General features: G+C 40.4%; 1 protein-coding gene across 1 annotated transcript in view; it reads right to left on the bottom strand.

Annotated features, from left to right (window-relative positions):
- CHN2 (chimerin 2) overlaps nucleotides 1-21,159 on the bottom strand; it is a 158,284-nt gene that overhangs the window by 42,535 nt on the left and 94,590 nt on the right. The window lies entirely within an intron of this gene.

Raw genomic sequence — 21,159 nt, 5'->3', positions numbered from 1 at the left:
AAAAAAATTGCTTTAACAACCATGAAAATGGTCGTTACCCTTAGTGCTAAAAAATGCTTTAATCAGCCATATTATGCTCTTAAAACCCATCAAACATTCCCTGTGTCATTTGTTTTGTTTGTTTCTTCCCATGACTTCACGGAACAAACCAGTGGCTATTTTTCCATCACACTGACTTGTGCTCAGCAAACAGCTGATTACTCATTGTCACGAATGTAAATCTTTGAAGTGCAAAGCAAAGGAAAGAACATCCCTATTTATTTCTAAAGTGAAATCCCAGCATCCAGCAGAATTTTAAAACTGATTTTTCTAGGGCAACGCTTCTTTCATCCTCCCAATGCTAAATATTAAATAAGAGAGATCTGTCTTAATTCAAGCTGAGCTCTGACCCTTGAAGTCTTATGATGCTGTCTGTGTTTACACGAGCATAGACTATTTCTCTCCAAGCTAGTTCACATAATGCAGGCTCCTCTCAAACTCCTCAGAATCCAGAATGTTAATGACCCTCCCTTCCCTCCTGGCTCGTGAGGGAACTGGGAAGTTGTGGAGGCTGGATGCTGCACAACACTTCTCATCAGAAAGCTGGTATTATTCCTGGTTCACTGACAAGAGGCTGACTTGTTGTATTAGTATTTTCTCTTTTTTGGCACCTAATTGGAGTTGCAGCTTGCATTTTTAAAATGAAATTTAGTAGGCTATATTATTTTCTATATTTAGATAACAGATCCCATTAGTTTCACCTGCACTTACTCAATACTTCTGCAGAATCTAATTTGTGCCCTCAGTAGCAGAGGTAGCCTCATTAGCCTCTTAACATGTTTGAACTACTTGCCAACACCAAATGAAGGCTCTGGGTAGGGATGTAATCCAGCCTATTGAGCAACTTTCAACCATCACTGCAGTAGACTTCTTTTTTCATTTTTATCACATGCCTTTCACTTCCATAAATAGCTGGGCAAAGCTGCTTGCCCACAGCAACCTACTCACTCACAACCATGACTTAATGGTCATCAAAAAGTGGAAACAATTGATGCAGTAGTCAGCTAGAGCTGTGGCATTCAGGGGAAAGCGAAGTTTGGAAATTCTTCTTGGTTTTAAACTGCTTGAACTGAACCCAGGGAAAACAGCATGTTTAACCATATAATCATGCTGCTTTTGTGGGGCAAAGGTTCTCCAGTGCACTGAGTGAGGCAGGAAACCCACACGAAAGAAAAGATACTGTAACTAAAACTTCCCCCTTCACGTAAATGCAAAGCTGAGGTTGTACTGGTGACCCTCTGTCAGACATTCCTTATCTCAAGTTTGTGCCTTGAAAACTCTTTTAATCTCATTTCTTTGGACTCCTGCAACAGTGTGAATCCCTTTCCCAGGCCTGAAAGTGTGAGCTGGGGTATCCTGATGACTCCAACATGGTAAACTGCCCAGATTGGACCAGAGCTTAAATAAACAAGGACACACATCTGCAGTATGAGCCAGCCCAGCTCAGCAATGAGTAGGTAATAACTTTGTGGATGGGTCAATCATGGGAAGAGCAGAAGGAATCAATGAATTTTCACAAATTTTTTCTGACAACAGGGCAATTATGAGACAATGGACCCAGAATTTTAAGTTCTAAAAGGGAGAGTGTCATGTGTTGACCATCCTCCTTCAGGCTCTATCTGTTAAAGTGAACAATTTGCTGGAGCTGAGCCTCCACTACAAGGAGTTGGTATTATTCAACAGAAAAAATGCTATGTAGAAAAATTCCCAATGAACTACATCAGCTGGAATCTTCTGTGTGCTGTCAAAAGCTTGTACTTTCCCTCAGCCTAATCTGAGTAGTTTCCAGCAGTCAGAGAAGAAAATCCAGCTTGACACATATGTGGAAACTTCCCAGCCAAAAGGCTGAGGCTGAGCAGAAGAATGTTTTTGGGTCTTTTTCAAATGGAGAAAATCACACATTTATCCCTCTGCCCAACCAAGATAGCAACTCACCTGGAGAACAGTGCCACTGAGGAAAAGAAGGAAGCTCAATTTCTGATAGCACTTGGAATAAGGGCAATCAGAGAAATGGAGAACAAGTTTTAGAAGCAGCCTAATCACAGATTGAAAACAAACCAAACCTAGAGGATGCCATTTGTTGCCTATTTTTCTGTTGTATTTTTTTTTGTATCACTGAGTGCACGTAACTCCAAGCATAATCCGGGGAACTGGAGTTTGCAAACTGGTTCAGAACAGATTGTCCTGAATGATTCTAGTGTCTACTCAGGTACAAGACCCACTCTGGAGGCTCTTCTCACCCCTTCTGCAAGGAGGCAGTGTATGTTCCTTAGCTAGGGACCTAACTCCATCAGAGAAGGGTGATGCCCCTTTCCCCAAGAGCCCTCATTTCGAGGGAAGGAGGTAAAAAAGAGAAATTTTTTCAGAGATCTCTGATAGATGAGGAAAAGGAAAGAGATTTTTTATTAATTTTATCTGCTGTAGGTAAAGATAAGGGCTCTTTGTCCCTCCCAAAGCTGCTATTCCCAGGAGCTTAAGGCAGGAGCAATTGTTCTCTTCCCTTCAGTCCACTTGAAAAGAGAGAAGTCTGGGAGCTATATGCCAGTCAACTATGTGAAAAACAGCTCAAGAAGAAACTCTTTTTTTTTTCCTCAATCCCATGTAAAAACACCAGCCACTTTTTGGAGAGGAAGGACTCACCCTCCTCACAATTTCAAATGAGCAGGTCTCAGACATTTGGTGAAGTGCCCAACTCCCTCACAGACACATTTTCTTCCAGCAGCTATCAAGAAGTGAAAATTGTGGTCAGCTACACCTGTGGTATTCAGGGAAAAGCAAAAGTAGCTTTTGTTTCTTTTTTAAGCCATTTGAAGCCAATCTGTGAAATATATTAAGCTGGCAAGTCACAAACACCCAGAAGCAGGTTGTGTGGCACTGGTTGAAATCAGTGGAGCCCCTGCAGCCATGTATTTTGCAGATAAAAGTATGTTTACAAAGATAGGGTGGAATAAAAGGTAGAGGTATATCTTATCACTACACTTATACTCTCAGGAAGGTAAAAAATATGCCTAGAAACTGTACCTATGGAGCTTAAAATATTATTAAAAAGAGAAAGTAATATCAGCTTCAAATTAGAAGGCTGCGTTAGAAATGTGATTGCAGTGTATGTCAATCTCTTTTGCCACTTGCCCTGACTATCTTTTGAACCAACTGATTGATTTTAGCTGAAATTGATGGAGCAACAGTCTGAGTCTCATGAAACTTGATAGCTTGATAGAGGTGAGAGATGTGGTCTGAGCTGCTGTGCTCTCTCCTGACCAGCCTGGCAGCAATGCCTTCTGCCTCCTTTGCAGGTGGTGAAATGAAAAGGAAATAAGGGGAGAAGAGGGTAGAGGAAGGAGGAATGGAGGTGAGGGATGGCTGGGCTCCTCACAGAAGGGGGAGTACAGTGTGCATAAAGACAGAGCACAAATGCACAGGGAAGCCAGGCATCACCAATTCCAATGCTCACAATAAAAAAAAGCCCCAAGTGGCTTTAATAACTGGCTCCAAGTGTTTTGTGTCAACCAGAAATATCTGGAATTGCAGAGATTTATTCTTTTATGTATTGATAGATTTTAGTGCTTAAAATTTCAAGGCATTGCATATCTTTGCTATGGGACTCCCTTTAACCCCTTTGCTGCTGGTCCTTCTTGCATCTTCTGTGCTGCTGCAGAAGGTGACAGTTTTCCTTTGTTGTGCCGGTGCTCCATAGGCAGAAACCAGGGTATCTGTGTTGGGGTTTCTGAAGCATAAAGTGGGAAAAAGCCAAAAGAAAGACTTTTTCTTGTCCTGGGAAGGCAAGAGGGGAAATAATGAGGCAAACTAAGGGTGGCATAATGTGGTTTTTAGGATGATAGCTTAAATAAAGGAAATAAAAATGATTGAAGGAAAACCCATGGGGTAAGGATGGGGAGATATTTCAGTGCATCAGATTGGAGACAAGTCTGCTGGTTTCTCATATGATGTTTTTACCAAGATCCTTAAGTTCTTAGAGTGTTAAGGCAAAATTCCTGCTGGGGGATGCTTCCGAGAGACAATTTTATACAGCAATTGAATTTGCAACCTTTGCTGCCCTTTATCACAGCTGACTGGGGTGAAATTTGTCATTTCCTCCAAGATTACTCAGAGCAACACCTGAGAACTTTGCAGGCAGAATCCCAACATAGAATCCCAATCTGAAACCTAAAATGTTGAGGCTCAACAAGTTCGCTTGCTGGCAGGGAATGTAGAAGGCTGAGGAGAAACACAAAGCAGGCTGTGTTCTCAATCAGTCTGTTCTTTTTGGCTCCCAAAGTGCAGGTGCATTTAGGTTTTTCTCATGGAGCAGCTCTGAATTGCCTTCTTTCCAGTCTGGATGCCCAAGCTGTCACTGGTCCTTCTCCTCTCCCTTCCATGCTCCTCTTCCAAGAAAGCTACACATAAAAGAGCATGCCTCATGAAAAGCATCTACTTCAGGAGGGGAGACCAAGTCATCTACTGGGTTAAAAAGCCTTTCATGCACTTTTCTTCTCCCTAGAGTCACAGGAGAGCTCCCATTCCCACTCTGACTTCTGAAACAAATCAGCAAGGGCTTGAGCAGCCTTGTAGATATTGTCTGTCCTGATGTTGCTCTGATTAATCCTGCTATGACCAACACACTGTGATGTACATAATTTCCTCAGTTAATAAGGAAAAAGCTGAGATTGCCACACACTTAATGTCAGATATGAAAATACTTCCCAATGAGGGTTTCCCCCAACCAGCCTGGATGACTTTGAGGTAGTTAAAAAAGGGCAACAACAGCACCAACACTTGTCCCCTCTTTGTGTACATGAGCACACACTAAAAAAGGTGGTGTTTTTATAGAAAAAAATTATTATGGACATAGAATTCCTTAAAATTTTTTGTTAAAAAAAAAGGGTGTATTCCACAAAAATAATGGTCCAATTCTTCAATGCCTGTTTTTAGCAGGCAGATCTTACACTAGCCTCAAGCTGATAGAAGGTATTGGAGAGCCAGATCAAACAGTTTCTTCATCTGGAACTTCTTTAACTTTACATAATTTTTATATTCATATATTAGTTGTATTCAACATCTACATAAAAGTTATGGTATCCATTTGGGGCCAAAAATAATTAGTTTTATTTATTAATAATCTTTTTTCTTTAAATAATGGTAAGCCAACATTTATCACAATTTATCATATTCCCTGTATATTTTAAAGGGTTGCACCTAAAAAATAAATACTGTAGCTTAGCTGGATCCAACCCTTCATTATATATTATATCTTACATATATGTCTGTAATACATGGCCATTTTGTTCTGAATTTGGAAGACTTCTTTCCACTTGTTTTTGTGCCTTCAATATCACTTAAGACTAAAGACAGATAAGAAGGCAATTTCTGTATATTACTCAAAAATTCCCATGTTTGATCCTTGAGAGTTTGTTTAGAAATGTGTACATGTTGTTTAAACGAAAAGGGAAGTCAACAGATACTAAGATCTGCCCAGACAGATATTTATTTCATATTTTTGATGTTTGGTTTTTTATCTTTGCTTCTCTGGAAGTGATGTCACTCGTCAGAAGAAATTTTTAATGCTCTGTTCCTTAGTAGCAGCAACAGGAAGTCACATTTCTTATCATGTTTCTCTTGCAACAGAATCTGGATAAACCTCAAGCCTCATTATGCCAAAATTATTTGTCATTTCACCCCTTATAAGAGATTCATGTTGCTAAAGAAGGATTGAGGCTGATCTCCTACCCTTCAGGTTAGTATCCAAACAATGGGAAAGATTTTCAAATATCCAGTGGGAAGAGGTATAAATAAAATCTGGTGCTACGCACTCTTCCTTCTCTGGGATTAGGCGGGACACCACAACACAGCTATGATAGTTATCATGTTTGGTCATCCCACAGAGAGGCAAAGGATGGGACAGGACATCAGAGCTTGGTGCTGCCTCTTCCTAAGGTCCAGACACCTGAATTTCTTCTTCTAACCATCAGCAGGAACCTGCTGCTGGAGTTTCCCCTTCACTGAAGGGTGGCAATGGCAGTAATTAAATATTTCATATCCTGGGGCAAACTGGTGGTGACCCTTTGTAGCAGCTGGTATATGGGGCTTTTAAAAAACCCAGTGGGTTTGTATTCCTGCTGCCCATCAGCTCAGGCACTGCCTCTCCTGTCCCTCTTGCCTGGTGGAAGAGCCTGAAGCATAGCCTGAGGTGACTGCAGTATTGGAACACAACGTTCAGTTTTGTTGCCTATCCCTCTGAACAGAGCAGCAGAATTTCTTCCGAAGTGACAGCACAGCAGTTGTATTTTTAACAAAATATAAAATAGAGAAAAAATTGATTATTGCTGTGGGACATATACAGACCACATCTTTAGCTTCAACAATAGCTCCTTATTTTTAAGTGTCTCCTTCAAAAGATGTGGCATCTAAACATATCCACGGTTTCAACGTTTTTAGAGACTGTATTTCGAAATCACTCTCCCCAGCTTCTGGCTTGGACAGTCTTATACGTCAGAACAAGTTCCCTGGACTCCTTTATTACACCACCAAAAGTTCTCAAGCTTGATTTTGAGAAGAAAAAAGTAAAGCCCTGTAAAAGCAGGTAATGAGACTGAACAGAAGGGCCCAAAGCTAAGGAAGGTAAAGCTCAAAGCACCATTACCAGAGATACACCCATGAGGCCTCAGCAAAGTCATAGATGTGGAAGCTGCAAAATGTTTAACTGGAAAAAGAGCATTCTATTTACTAAGTCTCTCCTAAGCACACAATGTGAAATTTTACTCAGAGTTGACAAACTGAGGTAGGGGGACCTGTTGAACCAAGGGATGAAGTAAGAGCCAAAAGCTGCTACGTTCAAACCTTTGCTCCCATCTCACTGTCTGCAGCCAAAGGCTCACCACATCCCTGTGCTGCTACGTTTGATGCAAATTGCATGCTTGTCTACTCATCTCAGGGAAGATTTATTAAAGGCAAGGGAATTTGGAAATTCAAGCTTTGGCAACTAAAACTGATGAAATCTGTAGCTCTATCCCTTCTGTATTTGTCTTATGCTTACCCACAGAGATGTACTAAAAATTCTGCAGTTTTTAGGTCCAGAAGTCTGAACTATCAAGAAATCTATAAAAGTGTAATTAAGGCAAAATGTTTTGACTTTGGCATTACACCACACAAGAACGTTCAAGGAAAAAGGCTGATGACTGAGAACAGCAAGCAATTTTTTTCAAAGGCTTTAATGCCATTTGTGCTATTGTTTCTGTCTCTCATGGCTCCATAGTTCCTTCACAATAGCTGTCTTTTCTGTGTTTGCCACTGAGATCAATAAAGAGATGTTAATTAAAAGAAAATCTGCTGGAGGTTGTACTTTTCTGTTGGGATTTATCACAGTCTTTGGCAGCAACGCCTCACTGGCCCTGAGTACAATGCCAAAGTAGGCTTGGTCTTGGCTTGTCATGGAGACATGCTTGGGTACAACCCTGACCTTCAGTGACAGTTCCACTGGCACACGTGTGCCTCCTTAACACCTCCCCCAAAATACACCCTCCTCTACAGACTGACTTCTGCCAGCTGTCAAGTATACAAAACACCTTGGGCATCAATGTTACTATTCCAAATAAACCATCATGAGACCATATTTACAAAACAATCCTAATTACCATAGCCCCCGACACATCCCTCTTGAGCAAGACAGATCTGCACTTCTGTCCTAAAGCCCCTGTTTGTGCATCTTTCCTGCTTTCCTTTCTGCGAATTGAAGAAGTGTCCACATGCAAAGTCTCTTGTGCAATAGCAGTGGAGATAAGGTCTTAGTGGAAGCCATGAGGAGGGATCTCACAAGATACAGATATTAATTAATGGCTACATACAGAGGTGAAGGGCAGATGGTGAAGAACTTTCCATTATTTGGTTAGCAAATGCCAATCACAACAATACAATGGGTTCTCAGTACAGAGGTCCACCAATGGACTAACTGGGCTGTCTAAAATGGCAAGGCACACAACCAGCTCAGTAATGTGGGTTCAAGTTCCACAGAATGTGCACTGATAGTGGAAGGAGAAAAGCATCCTGTGATGCTCTGTGTGACAGTTACTTTCACCAGGCTCAGAAAAAGCAAGCCAAAAAAACCTCCAGCACTCCCCAAAAAAAGACATTCTGCTGAAAATAAAACAGACAGTTCAATGCTCATTACTGTGCATTTTGCCTGCACCTGTGTGTGGGCTGAGAATCCTTTTTACTAAGTTTCTTGCTTTTTAAATATATCACAAACACATGCACAGACAAAACATGAGGCATAGACCCTTCAGAAGCAGACTAATGTCAGCACTTCAGCCTCCTGGCTGTCAGGTCTGATTCTAAATAACCTTTTGTCTTCTTGTTCCAGCTACTAAATTACAGATCAAGTGAAAAATGTAACTATGCCCCAAAAGGCCATGGATAGCATCTTGGAATACAGTGTGTTGTGAACGGAACAACAATAATAAAAAGATAAACTAGTATTACCTGTGGTGCATGGCTAATCCAAAATGCTTTGCAGTCCCACATGAGCTATTATGAAACTGCTTCCTATTTGCCAATTTCTCTTTTTCAAGGATACAAACAGTTCCTCCCACATCCCCCTATTCCCCTGGCTCTTTTTTTAAGCCTTGTGAAAAATACATCTTCCCTACTGCAATAAATACTCAGTTATACTGTTACCAGATTCTACTGTATTGGTTTTTTCCTTGAGGATGATGCAGAACTTGTGTTTTTTAAACACCAGCTGAGAATATCAAGAATTATTTTCTATGCACAAATTTATCTGCTAATTTTTTACAAAAGGAAAAACTATAAATAGTTTATAGGAATACATTTTTTCCTCAGTTGGCTCTGGTAATGTTATATTAGATTGGAAGTGCTATCAAAAATGGAATTAACTTCTTTTTTAATTTGTTGATGGAATATTAAATATTTAAGGACTTTCTTTGCATTCTTGCACACATCTCTAAACACACAAATATTCAAAATACTAAATTATTCTTAGCACCAACTGACAAGAGAAAAGTAGGTGGTGGTGGTAGAGTGCAAACCTCCACAGTTGTTAAGCCAATTTACATACAATCAGAAAGGCTGCTGGTGGCTGAAATTTTTAATCTCTTCTTTCTTATTAGTGTCATGATTCTTACCCTTATTCAGGTACTTGAACTCGTGTTTTAAAAGGAAAATAGGCAATAAACTGGAAAAGTATTAACGTTTCAGCTACTGTCTTTTTATTTGCAGCCTTATACCTCAAATACAACTTGCAGAAGATTCAAGCTCCCCACCTCCATCTGCTAGCACCAAAGAGGGTTTTTCTGAGTCTGAGAAGATACAAACATTTATTACTCCACAGACAGCTCAGGCTGTGCTTGCTCAGGAGGCTGGCTCAGCACAGCCCCAAGGCCCTGGGCCCTGGAGATGTGCATCACCACACATTGGTGCACATTTCTAGTCCTGGGCAGCTCTAATGGGACAGCAATGCGCCTCAGCCCGTGGCTATGCAGGCTTGCTCTCATTTCAGTATCACACCTTTGTTTGAGACCATACACTTTGGCCTACTAAGAAAGAAAATGCTACAGGTACCCTAGCTACATTTTTCTTTTTTTTCTTTTTTATTTTTTTTTCTCCTAATTTAATATTTGCAAGAGCAAATTTATGAGAAATAGAACAGAGGAAATCAGAGAATGTTTTGTGTTTTCTCATGAAATTCTGTGTCTGTAGCTGGATGATACACAGCTTGTATGTGGAGAAGGAAACAAGACATGGAATTGAGAGCTCTTTAAAAACCACACATGGAAAAATACCCTACAAAGTATCATGTGGAAATTATATGAATCCTGCATTGAATGTGGTGTCTCATAAAAAGCAAGTTATATCACATGATGACTTGACTCTGTTGAACTGGGATTCTGCCAGCCCACAAAGAAACCACAATCCAGACTTTTCTCTTAATTCGTAGTACTTTGAGGTCTATGAGGAACCAAATCAGGTGAATAATATCCTTGAAAATACTCTATTTAGTCCAATCTCTGGCAGTATACTTCAATTTCAGCCATTCTGGAAGTGCCTTAAGCTCTGTCTGCAAATTCACTTGGCTTCAACTTTGGCAATGCATTATAGACCAGATGGATTTAGGAAAGTCCACTGATTGGATTGATCAAATTAAAAAAAGGACAAGAGAGAAATAAAGAAAAAAATATTTTTCATCTACTTCCTAAAATATATAAAGAAATAGAATTAATTTATTTGAAACAGTTTCCCAGGTGTCTCTCTATGTACTCAGGTTGCAAACCACAGTTTAATGAATGCAGCCTGGCAGCAATCAGGGATGCAGCCATGGACATGCAGGAGAGCTGCTCACTGTCCAAACTACGTGCTGCTCTATTAGTACTATCCTGAGGCCTGCAAAAATAACAGACATAAAACCCTTTACAGAATATGGGCATCAGAACTACTGAAAATGGAAACAGGCATAAATTCATCTTTGTGGTACAAACCACTAAGACTCTCCTGATGCCTGAGCACAGATGCTTTGGATGCAGTTTTGATGTCCTAATGCAAGCTGTTAAAATCATAGAATCACAGAATGGCTTGGGTTGGAGGGGACTTAAATATCACCTAAATCCAACACCAGGCGTGTCTGGGGCACACCTAGAGTAAAGCAAGGAGAGGATCTATCCCCATAATCTTGTTCCTATGGCAAAGTCTGTTTTCCACACTTCTCAGCACTGGCATAATGAGCACATCCCTACATATTTAGCTCCCTTTTTATATGGCCAACCTTGTTTGTTGGTCTAACACTCTACAGTTCTGTCAGCTCAGGTCCATACATGAGTTATGGCAGAGCAGACTGACAGACAATAGCATTCATCCCAGAATTCTGGCTGGTGGGGCACCTGCAACTCCCTTCCAGGGGAGCTGCAAAAACCTGTGCAATCAGCAATATGGATATCTCCTGCATGAACAAAGTTCATCTTCACAGTATCTGCAGTTAGTCCAAAGGATCTCTTTGTCAACTTTGAGCAGGCAAAATGAACAGTATTTTTTTGGTGGAGGTTAAGTGCTCTGCCATGGTGATGACTGTGGTCCTGGCTTTTCTCAAGGATGAACTGTGTGAAAAGGTTTTTTTTTACACAACAGAAGACAGCTGCATTTATTCTTTCACCAACAGAGAAGCAACAGCATACATTAAAACTGCAGCCTGGCTGATGTAAAACGTGTCACACAGACATGCAGAATAAAAACGTATTTTCTGCTAGTAAGTATTTAGCCCTAATCATTGCATGCCATTACTTTAAAATTTCAGCTCTGAAATCAAAAGCTGTGCTTTTCGTTCACATAAAAATAAATGTGTGCTTGATTTGAATTTTTAAATACTTTACATATTGCCACATCAGCTTTTCAGATAAGTAAAACAAGTAAATCATATGATGTCTTTGCATATTAACCCCTGCCACTATTTACATAAGTCCTCTGAGACTGGACCCCTCTCTAGGACCATCTCCATGTACACACACCTATTCCTTAGAGCACTGCATTTCACAATCTGTTTTAAAACAAAAGTGAATTTGAGAGGCTAAAGACTAACTCTAAGGCTGAAGTAAGCAATGGTGTTGTTGTGCCACATTTTTTAAGAACAAGATGAATGCCTGTTGTCAAAAAAAGGCATTGGGTGGTCATGTTCCCATGAAACCACTCATTGCACAAGCACAAATGGGTGTCAGCAGTGCAAGATACCCTAAGTCAGTCCCCAGAAACTCTTAAGTAAACATGCCACCTAGTGTTTGATTGTGACAATTTTATTCATAAATCATCTTGATTGATTCCTCCCAAGCTGTTCCCTGCAAGTCTAGGTTGTATAGAGTCTAGGCAGATTTATCTGGAAATGCTTTCTCCAGATTTGCCCCCTCCCTCCCCCACAAAAAGCCCTGTCTCAACTTCTGCTTTGCTCCCGATAAACTCTGTCAAGCTACACTCCTAGCCCGTCCTTTTTTGAGGAGCCCACAGCTCAGACTGCCATGAGCAATGCAGAAGGCACTGAAAAGGGACCTCAGAGGGTCATCTCTGCTGTCAAGGTCCCAGACAAGCCTGACAGACTTGTCAGAAAGGCTGCCTTGTACCACCTGCCAAACGGCACCTGGCACAGACAGGCTTCCCACATCTCCCTGCCTGAAGGTACTGGGCACAATTATTCACCTGGGAAGGTGAAGCACTGTTTCTACCTTACAGCTTGCCAAAAGTCATGAGTCACCAAAGCTATAGGTACTGGTTTGATAGATGGAACCAGCAGAAGATCAGGGAATGCTGCTTTCAAAGTATAACATCTTCAAAAGCAGAAGATAATTTCCCTTGAAGACATGGCAATCTCCTCCTTTGTCACCTCCAGTTCCTGTCCAATAGTGACATACCTGGCTTAAATGCAAACAATGCTCCCAAAAGAAGAGCTACTGCATATATGTGGCTTGGCTCCTTTCTATGCACTTAAAAACCACCAAATTCTCCTCTTACAAATCCTAATGAGGTTCTCTTGATGCTTCTGTCATGGATGCTCATTATGCTTCTAGGGATTAAATTCCTGTACTGAGTGACATCATAGTTCAAACTGTCCTGAGTTTTTGGTAATGTCTTGTTTGCACTTTTTCCAGATCAATAAAAATCTTAAATCAAACTCCTGTTCCTGCAGTACTTCATCAGCCACTTTCCCCCAGCTCATCAAGTTGCTGTCTATCTCTATTCTCTGCTTGAAATTCCTCTACCTATTTTTGGTCTGTGTAACTATGTTCATGAGCCAACCAAATTTGAATTAATGTCAAGAGTGCAGTTTCATGAGAGATTGTACTACTTTACTAAAAATCCAATTATTCTGCATCTGCTGCATTCTTTTCACTCGGTACTTTTGTAAATCTATCAAAAAGGCAATCAAGTCTAACTGGCAGCATTCCTTCTTTATAACCATGCTGACGACTGTGTGCAGTCCCACTGATCTCCAGGGCTGGGAATGCATTAAAAGGAAGAGCCCACTGTTACCATTTGTACTTGTCACTCCACAGCGTCCTCTTTTCCAAATATGAGCAGTTTTTATAACTGGTTCCTGAACTTTGGAGTCCAACCTCAGCTGAGAGCAGTCAACAGCACTGTGGCCACTACCAGCTGTCTCCTGGCCAGGCTGCTGCCTTGCCCTGCCTGGCAGAGCCATCAAGCTCTGTTAACTGAGACTGTGCCCAACTTTCTGCTGCTGACCCAGCCTAAAGGTGACCAGGGAGATACCTGCACCTGGATTCCCGGTATCCCAGCTGCAGGATGTGGATGCAGGCTGCTAACCTGTGTCTCTGTGGTGAGAGACCAGATGAAAGAGGACACCAGGATTGTGGCTGCAGTTAGCGCCTCACTGGTGCAGTGGCAATTCAGAACTGAAGACTGAATGTCCCCTTGTCCCAGGGGGAGGAATCAAATAACTGGTCCTACTTTAGTACATTGTCTTCATCTAGCCAAGATGAACCAGAGCCTAGATAATATATTTTCAGACACAGAAAACCATAGAGAAATAGGATTAGAGGGTACTGTGCGATGTTTTTCTCCTGCCTGCCTCAGGTACCCACGCTATCTGTGCCATTTCTGCCAGATGTTTTCTAATATGTTTCTATGCCTTCTGATGAGGGAGATTTTGTCACCCCCTCAGGCGCTCTAGCCCAGCATTTCATTATTCTTTCTTTTCTCCCTTAATAGCTAACCTGCAATGCTTATCAATGTATTTCAGTCCTATCATTTCTTGTCATATTCAGCATGAACACAGAGGACAGGTTATTTTTTGCCTTATAATTAACCAAGCCAATGTATGACCTAGACACGCACATCGCTTAAAATACTTATTTTCTAATCAAAATATAAAGGAAAATTACTACTCACAACCTAAATACTCTCTTTTTAACACTAATTCTGAGTCCTCCACTACCAGAAATTAATCTTTTTCTTATATTTAAGAAGTTGAACACTTGTCTTCCAATATCAAAACATGGCAGTTTAAAGGCGCTTGTAAAATTTTAGTGCCTATTCCTACAAGATAATTAAGTATAGATTTTTATTTAAAAAATGCCTTTTCATTTTCCAGTGGCTAGACAAATCAAATGTTTATGCTAAAGGCTCCATCCCAATCACTGCAGAAGTTTGTTTATATAAATTGAATGCCAGCAAACTGTGTAAAGAGTATAAAAGCCAAGATAATATACTCTCATGTAAGCTTTTATTTTTAGTACATCAAACTAAGCATGGTTTTTATGCAACAAACATTTAGCTTTAGTAGAATTATTAATAAGATCATAAGAGGAACATACCCCAGAGAAAAGGATTAATTCATGAATTTGATAGAGCCTACCTGCAGATAGACAGAACTGTACTTGAAGAAACAAGTGGCGTTTGCCTTAGGAGTACTATAAGCACTTCTGGTGTATTGAAAAATTTTTAATACTAAACTGAAATTCTTATCTGAGCAAATTTCAACCTAATTGTGACGTTCACATTGTTTCCATTTGGCTGTCTTTCTAAAACACTGGATTGGAAAACACCATGATGGTATCAAACTGGATATTTACCTTTGCTCCATATGCTTAGCAACGCCCTGAACTGCTCCAAGACTCAGTGAAATCCTTGGGGGTCTTCCCCTTAATTCAGCAGCATATGGATCAGATTATACCCATTGCATCATGTAATTTCTGTAAGTCAGTATTGTATCCAACTTACAAGTTCTCTTCAGGCATAATCATATCACTTATTCTGCGTGAGGCAAAAGTCATGAATTCTAAGCTGACAGTAATAACATAAACCAGGAACCTGGAGAGATGTTGACAGTTCAGAGAAGCAATGTAAGCAAATACTTTGCTATGGAACCTCTCTTTCTCTCGATTCCCTTAATTTACACTACTGGTATAATTGATAAGAATTATTCCTTTCAAAAATCCTTCTTTAATCAGTCAAAATAGTTAGGAGTTCCACAGTCAACTACTGTCTATTTTCCCTAAACATAGACAGCCAGAGGGAAGGAGTTGAAGCAGAAGCTTTCCACAATTTTATTTTGGCAGCTTTTTTATTTTTATTTCTTATATAGTGTCTATTTTATATTTATGATGTACATAAATATATTTATGATGTACTAATAGAGACACAGGTGGAAAATACAAAAGAATGCCAACACTGAAGGGCAAAAGAAAATTATCAGCTGAATATAATTTTGGTATGATGCTGTTTGTAATTTGAAATAAAAAATTATTAAAAAATATATGCTGGTAGACCTACTGTATTGATATAAACTCCTCCTTGCTGTGCTATAATACCAACGAGTATTCTGGATGGAATCACTCCTGAATTGCTAACAGTTATTTAAAGAGAGTCAGCTATGTAGTTAAGTACCCGTGTCAAGGCACGCTACAATTAAGTACGCACGTGTGGTAACCTGTGTGTAGAATGTTACTCTTGCAGGACAAGCCTGAGTGACTGATGAAAGGAATTCATTACTCCCAAAGTCATTTTGATGTATTAGTTTGTTGCTTCTAGCAGCAAAAATGCCACACACCTTTTATCACTGCATGTATTACTTAACCCTGCAGATAAAGGCCACCTTTGTGTACAGGATTTATGTTGCTTTTTATCAGTGTGCTGTCTGAGCATCTTCTGAGAAAAATCAGTTCTGCCAGGGAGAAGTCCCTTGTGAATTCTGTGGCCATGCATACAGGAATGTGACTGTAACCACTAATAAAAGACAATGGTGGGCTGTTAACATCCATGTAGAACTGAGCACTTTAATTTTTTCTGGCCAAGCATGCTGCAAAAACAAGGGAGTTGAGGGCAATGTAAAATACACCACATCAAATTATCAGTGCCTTTCCAGCCCAGAGCCTGCAGGAACAGATGCTTGTGCTCCCTACCTTCTTAACCCCAGGATCTGCTGCTGGGGCAGATGTACCCTGCAGCCCTCCTGTGGAAGGAAATGCTCAACATCTGGATAGACATCCCAGCAGAGAATTAAACACTGTCTAGAAACCTGTAATAGGATCATTAGAGGTTTAGAGGAGCTGCAGAATGGGAAGAATAATGAATAAATGAAAGACTGAAAAGATTTCTTTATTGTTGGCTAATAGCAGTACCTGTAGAAAATTCAATAAAGAGACAAAAATGGAGCTGCAAGATGAGGCTAAAAAGCCTTGAGAAAGGGATGAGGTGTGAATAACAATTGAAAAGTGTCAAATATCTACAAAAATTGAACCAAATCATAGGTTGTCTTAAAATTGACTGCCTCTTGTACAATTTTGATGTAAGAAAAACAGCAATGCCCTTAAAAATTTAGTTCTATAACCAGATTACATCTCCAGTTAAGGGATGTTGGAAAATAGTTCTTCCTGGAAGTCTTGCATTTTCTTCTATGGGAAACTGTGTGTGAGCAGCATGACTAATGAGGACAGCAATATCAACTTCTAGCAAAGTTATTCTTCCTTTTCTGTCACCTTTGCCTTAATAGGAATAGCTTTCTTATCTGTCTTTTACTTGTGTGCTATTTTCTGCCACAGAAATCTACAGCATCCCAGACTTCATAATATGCGAATCATTTCAGCTCTTTAGTTCTAGCTGCAATATTAACTGTGGGCTCTGTCATTTGCACTTCAATGTCTAGTGATGAGTTCCACCCAAACAGATACAGAGAGGTTGCCATGTCAAACAGCAACACAGAGTTTTCTGCACTGTCCCGCTGTTAAGCGCGAACAGCTCGCTCTTGGTTTAGCTCAAACTCTGCCCTGCTCTGTACAGGCCATCACTGCTAAATGCCTCATGCTGCTTCTGGCATGTACTTGGAGCCAGAGAGGGAACAAGCAGTGCAGCCCAGGCTGCAAGCAAACTCATATTTCATGTACAACCGGTATGTTTGAACCGACTGAGCCAGATCCGACCAGGAGAGAAGGTGATGGGAGCTTTGCCATGACCCAAGCAAGCAGAGACCTGGCACGGGAAAAAGCCTTCCTTAATCTTTACTGCACTTACAACAGTTTGTCCTCTTTCAGATAGATTAAGATCATTCTTTTTGCAAACACTTTAAGCTCAAATGCTGCCAAGGGTTTTCTTTAACTCCAGCCTGCTCTTCTCATCAGACCAGCACAGCAAAGAAACAAGTTGTGGGGCGCAGCCTTTGTCTGACACAGGGCACCGTGTCACAGCATCCAGGTCTCACCCAGGGACAGGGTGGTTGCAGGAATGGGATGGGAACTGCAAGAGCAGGGAACCAGGATGGCTTCTCCATCAGCAACTGGGACAGCTTTTACCTGATCAGAGCATTAATGAAACTACAGCTTGCATTTACCTCCCATTTTCAATTCTTCAAATATATTTTCCAAATTACACTTGCTGAGGTGGGATTAGAAAGGGGTATTATTTTCTCCCTGTCTGTGGCACAAAGACTGCTGACTCAGTAAGGATAGCATTTGCAGGGAAATGCAATAGCAATAAATGTTTCAGAAATACATATTTTACTGACAGATTACTGCAATTTTTTTCACTCCTATATGTGAAGATTAATTGCTTACAGCAGGTTACATTTCTCCTACATTCACCATTAACTTGAACTACTGGTAATTAATTACAGGCTGCACCAGTACCAGGTACTTATCTGCCCTACATTCTCTGGTATGTGTTCATTTGCCCCAAGTACAGCGTTCCATAAGCAGAGCAAACATAAAGCAGGTGATCACAACTTTCCCAAGCTTAAATCACAACTCTAAACAGACAACATGTGATCACCAAATTTTCTGGCATAAAAAACTCTATCCAAAATCCTTGTTGAACCTGGATCCCATTAAAATGACAATTGCCTGCCCTGCTAAGAAAGAATCTGCAGCATGCTGTTCCTCTCACAACACTTCATTCCTAAAAATCATTGCAGTTCCTTTCAGATTAAAGATCTGTTACATTATTCAGGCTTAAATTTGGAATTTGTGTCCCCAAATCAAGCACCTCTTCAAAATCAGACAGGAATAACTTTTGGATGAAACACCAGCATTAAGTATCTTAGAGCATAAATTTTTCTTAGGCCTGATATAAAAAAATGTTGGATAAAAAAAGCACGAACAACAACAGCTTAATCCAGCCCAATTATCACATCCCCTTCTGGAATGGGCATGACTCCACTAATTACAACCTCAAAGAAATTATCATTATGGGAACAGACAAGAACCCCAGGCAGTACCAAGGCATCTCATCCGAGTGCTGGCTTCTCCTGCCAGCCTGTGCCTTGGTGGCCCCCCTCTGCCAACCCACCCCACGGAAGGGTGGCACTGGGGCGACACTGAATAACCCCTGCTGCCATCCTGGGAGGTGACAGAACAGACAGACGCCCTGGACGGTGTTAACAAACCCACGGAGGAGATGAATGCCTTCAGCTGCACTTTTTCACTCTGGAATTAGCTTCAGTATGAAACAAAATCTCACTTGTAAAGAGCCTAATTTCTTAGAAGAGAGTGATGGTGCTTAACCTTGGAGCACTGAATTCTCATCCTCCTCTTGAGAAATAATGGAAATTTCTGTCCTGCATGTCTGGCTTCCCCCCATCATTTCTGGATCATTCAAAACACTCTAGACAGCATTTTCAAATGAAACAGCCCAATAATCTTATTTTTTATTATTTTGCCTGTTCGGCTGGCCAGAGGAAAAAAAACATGAATGATTTTTCACACAATCAGCAAAGAATTTACTTTGCAGAAAAATGCCATACTGAATATTCATTATCTTAGTTTCTGAAATTTACTGGAGTTACTGAAGTGGGTGATAAAATGTCTGATAGAACTCTCACTGAACTACCACTTTCCTGTAATATTCTTCTATTTTAGAGGATTTCTAAAGTTTCTATAAAAACAAATATGAAATTCTTTTTATCCCTGTTTTATCCTCATTTGTTAGTACTGACAATGGCTTGATAATTCACCAGTTTATTCCAATGCCCAGTCCATATTTTATCTGAGGCTACTGTGAGTAAGAAAGTGGAAGATTACCGATGAGTCTCTGCTACCAAACCTCTCATGACTTCCCCCAGGAGCATTTGAATCAAAAGCAGCCATGGTAAGCTTCATCATACAGACTTCTGTGAGCTTTTTTTTAAAGTTGATAATATTTTAGTTGATGTAATCCTTTTTTTCCCCCACAGATTTGCATGAGATGATGGAAAACTACTGCTACTGGTAGAGAAGCCCACTGGGAGTCCTAATCATCAATATCCAGGCTTCAGCTGCTACACCAGGTCTTCAGCCTGAGCAGATGCCCTTGTCTATTTAGGCCCACTCCTCTTATAGCTGTGATTGCTCCTATTCCTCCTGGCAAGTAAAATATGTTAGAAACAGCTGCTCTTCCTCCTTCTGCTTTTCCCCTCTGTGGGAGGAAGGCAGAGAGGGTTCCAACAGTGTAGTTGCTTAGCTGAAGCCAGCTATTTTTACACGACAGCACAGCCACAGAGCCCAGCCTTGCAGGCTGCTCCTGCCTGCACGTACAGAAATCTAGATGAGCACAAGTCCTTGTAGGCCAAGGACCTGTCTTTCACATTAGAAACACCTCAGAGACAAATAATCCTCTAAACACATCTCATTCAGCAGCAATACAAAAGAGGACCTAACACAATCATTGATGAGGTCCAGAGGTGTGTTTTCACTATTGCCAGTGCATTACATCAACTCCAAACATTTTTTAAGCACAGTTACTTGGAACTAAGAATGCAGCGCTTTCTCACATTAAGCCAATAAAATAGTTTTTTGAGCTATTAACAGGGAAGAGTCTTGTGCTGCATTTCTATTCATATGAAGTAGATCAGGTAGCAGATGTGGCAGAAAATTCACTTATTTTTTTCTCCTGGCTGAGTCAGTTTTAATCTGGAGTTGTTTGCTAGTGTCACCTATTGTGTAGCTGCAGAAAACCATACATCAATAAAAAGGTAGTGGTGAAGGCGAGAGGCCAGGGATCCCTTCCACAATGTTTTGCCTTCTGCTGGTCTAAAAGGGTTTTTGCAATGCCTACTTAAAACTGCCCAACCTGAAGGATGGCAAGCACAACACAAAACATAATCTGTTATGGAATATTTGGTACTAGAGCAAACCCCTCTAAAGCCTTTGAGAACACTTGGAGAATATCAGAAGTCTTGCTCCTAAACTGCAAAGACTGTAAGTAAAACTAAACACAATTTTGAAACTGTACTTTTCCTTGTACAGATCAAATTCTTCTGATTTCCTAGAGAATGTAGCATGGTTTTCTATTGCCATGATTGCTTTATTACAATACATGCATGCAATAATATTTGCAATCATCCCAGTAATGACCCAGTTCCAGACCACCCTCTGGACCATTCCCTTACTTACACAGAAACACCTACACCAAAAAATCTGTCACAGTGCACTGTGTCTACTTCTTATTGTGCCTCAAATAAAGTAAAAATTTCCTTTTTTATGGCTGTCATAGCATTTAAAATCACCCAGTGTCCAATCACAGAAATCTACTGAACGAGTATCTCAATGGCATTTATTCCTTTTGGGTATTACAACACCATTCAACTGAACCAAAAACTGCCATCACCAGTGGATTTATTTTGAAATAAAATGTGAATGGAGGACTTGTTATGCCCTTCTCCAAAGGCTTTCCCTGCATCAGTATGCCTTCCCTAAAAAATGTCATTGTCAATGGAATTGATTTGTTATAGAGGATGAATAGGTTTACATGTCAGGTCAGTTACTCAAGCAATTATTATTACTGAGAAATCCAAACCAGTAAATAATCAGCCAATGGGGATACGTGAACCCAATGGATGATCCTGCGAGAAATGCCCTCGAGACACGAGGATAAATATAAAAAAGTTGATCTCTTCTATACTCGCCATGACTATATGACAGGAAATTCACTCACTGCTTTCCAAATAAAAACTGGCTCTAGTTCCCAACTAGCTGGCCAGCACACTGAACACTAAAATCAAGTCACTCTGCAGAAGTATGCTTAACAAATGTCAGTAAGTCAATTCAGCTCAAGGACCAGACTCAAAAACAAAGTTTTGTTTGACAGCTCTTGCTGCCATACCACCTGGGAAATGAAAATATCCACATGTCACTGCTTACAAGGCTGTTT

The sequence above is a fragment of the Melospiza melodia genome, chromosome 1, assembly GCF_035770615.1.
Source record: "Melospiza melodia melodia isolate bMelMel2 chromosome 1, bMelMel2.pri, whole genome shotgun sequence".
Lineage (NCBI taxonomy): Eukaryota > Metazoa > Chordata > Aves > Passeriformes > Passerellidae > Melospiza > Melospiza melodia.
The sequence above is the reverse complement of the archived record's forward strand: the minus strand, read 5'-3'. Positions and strand labels throughout refer to the sequence as shown.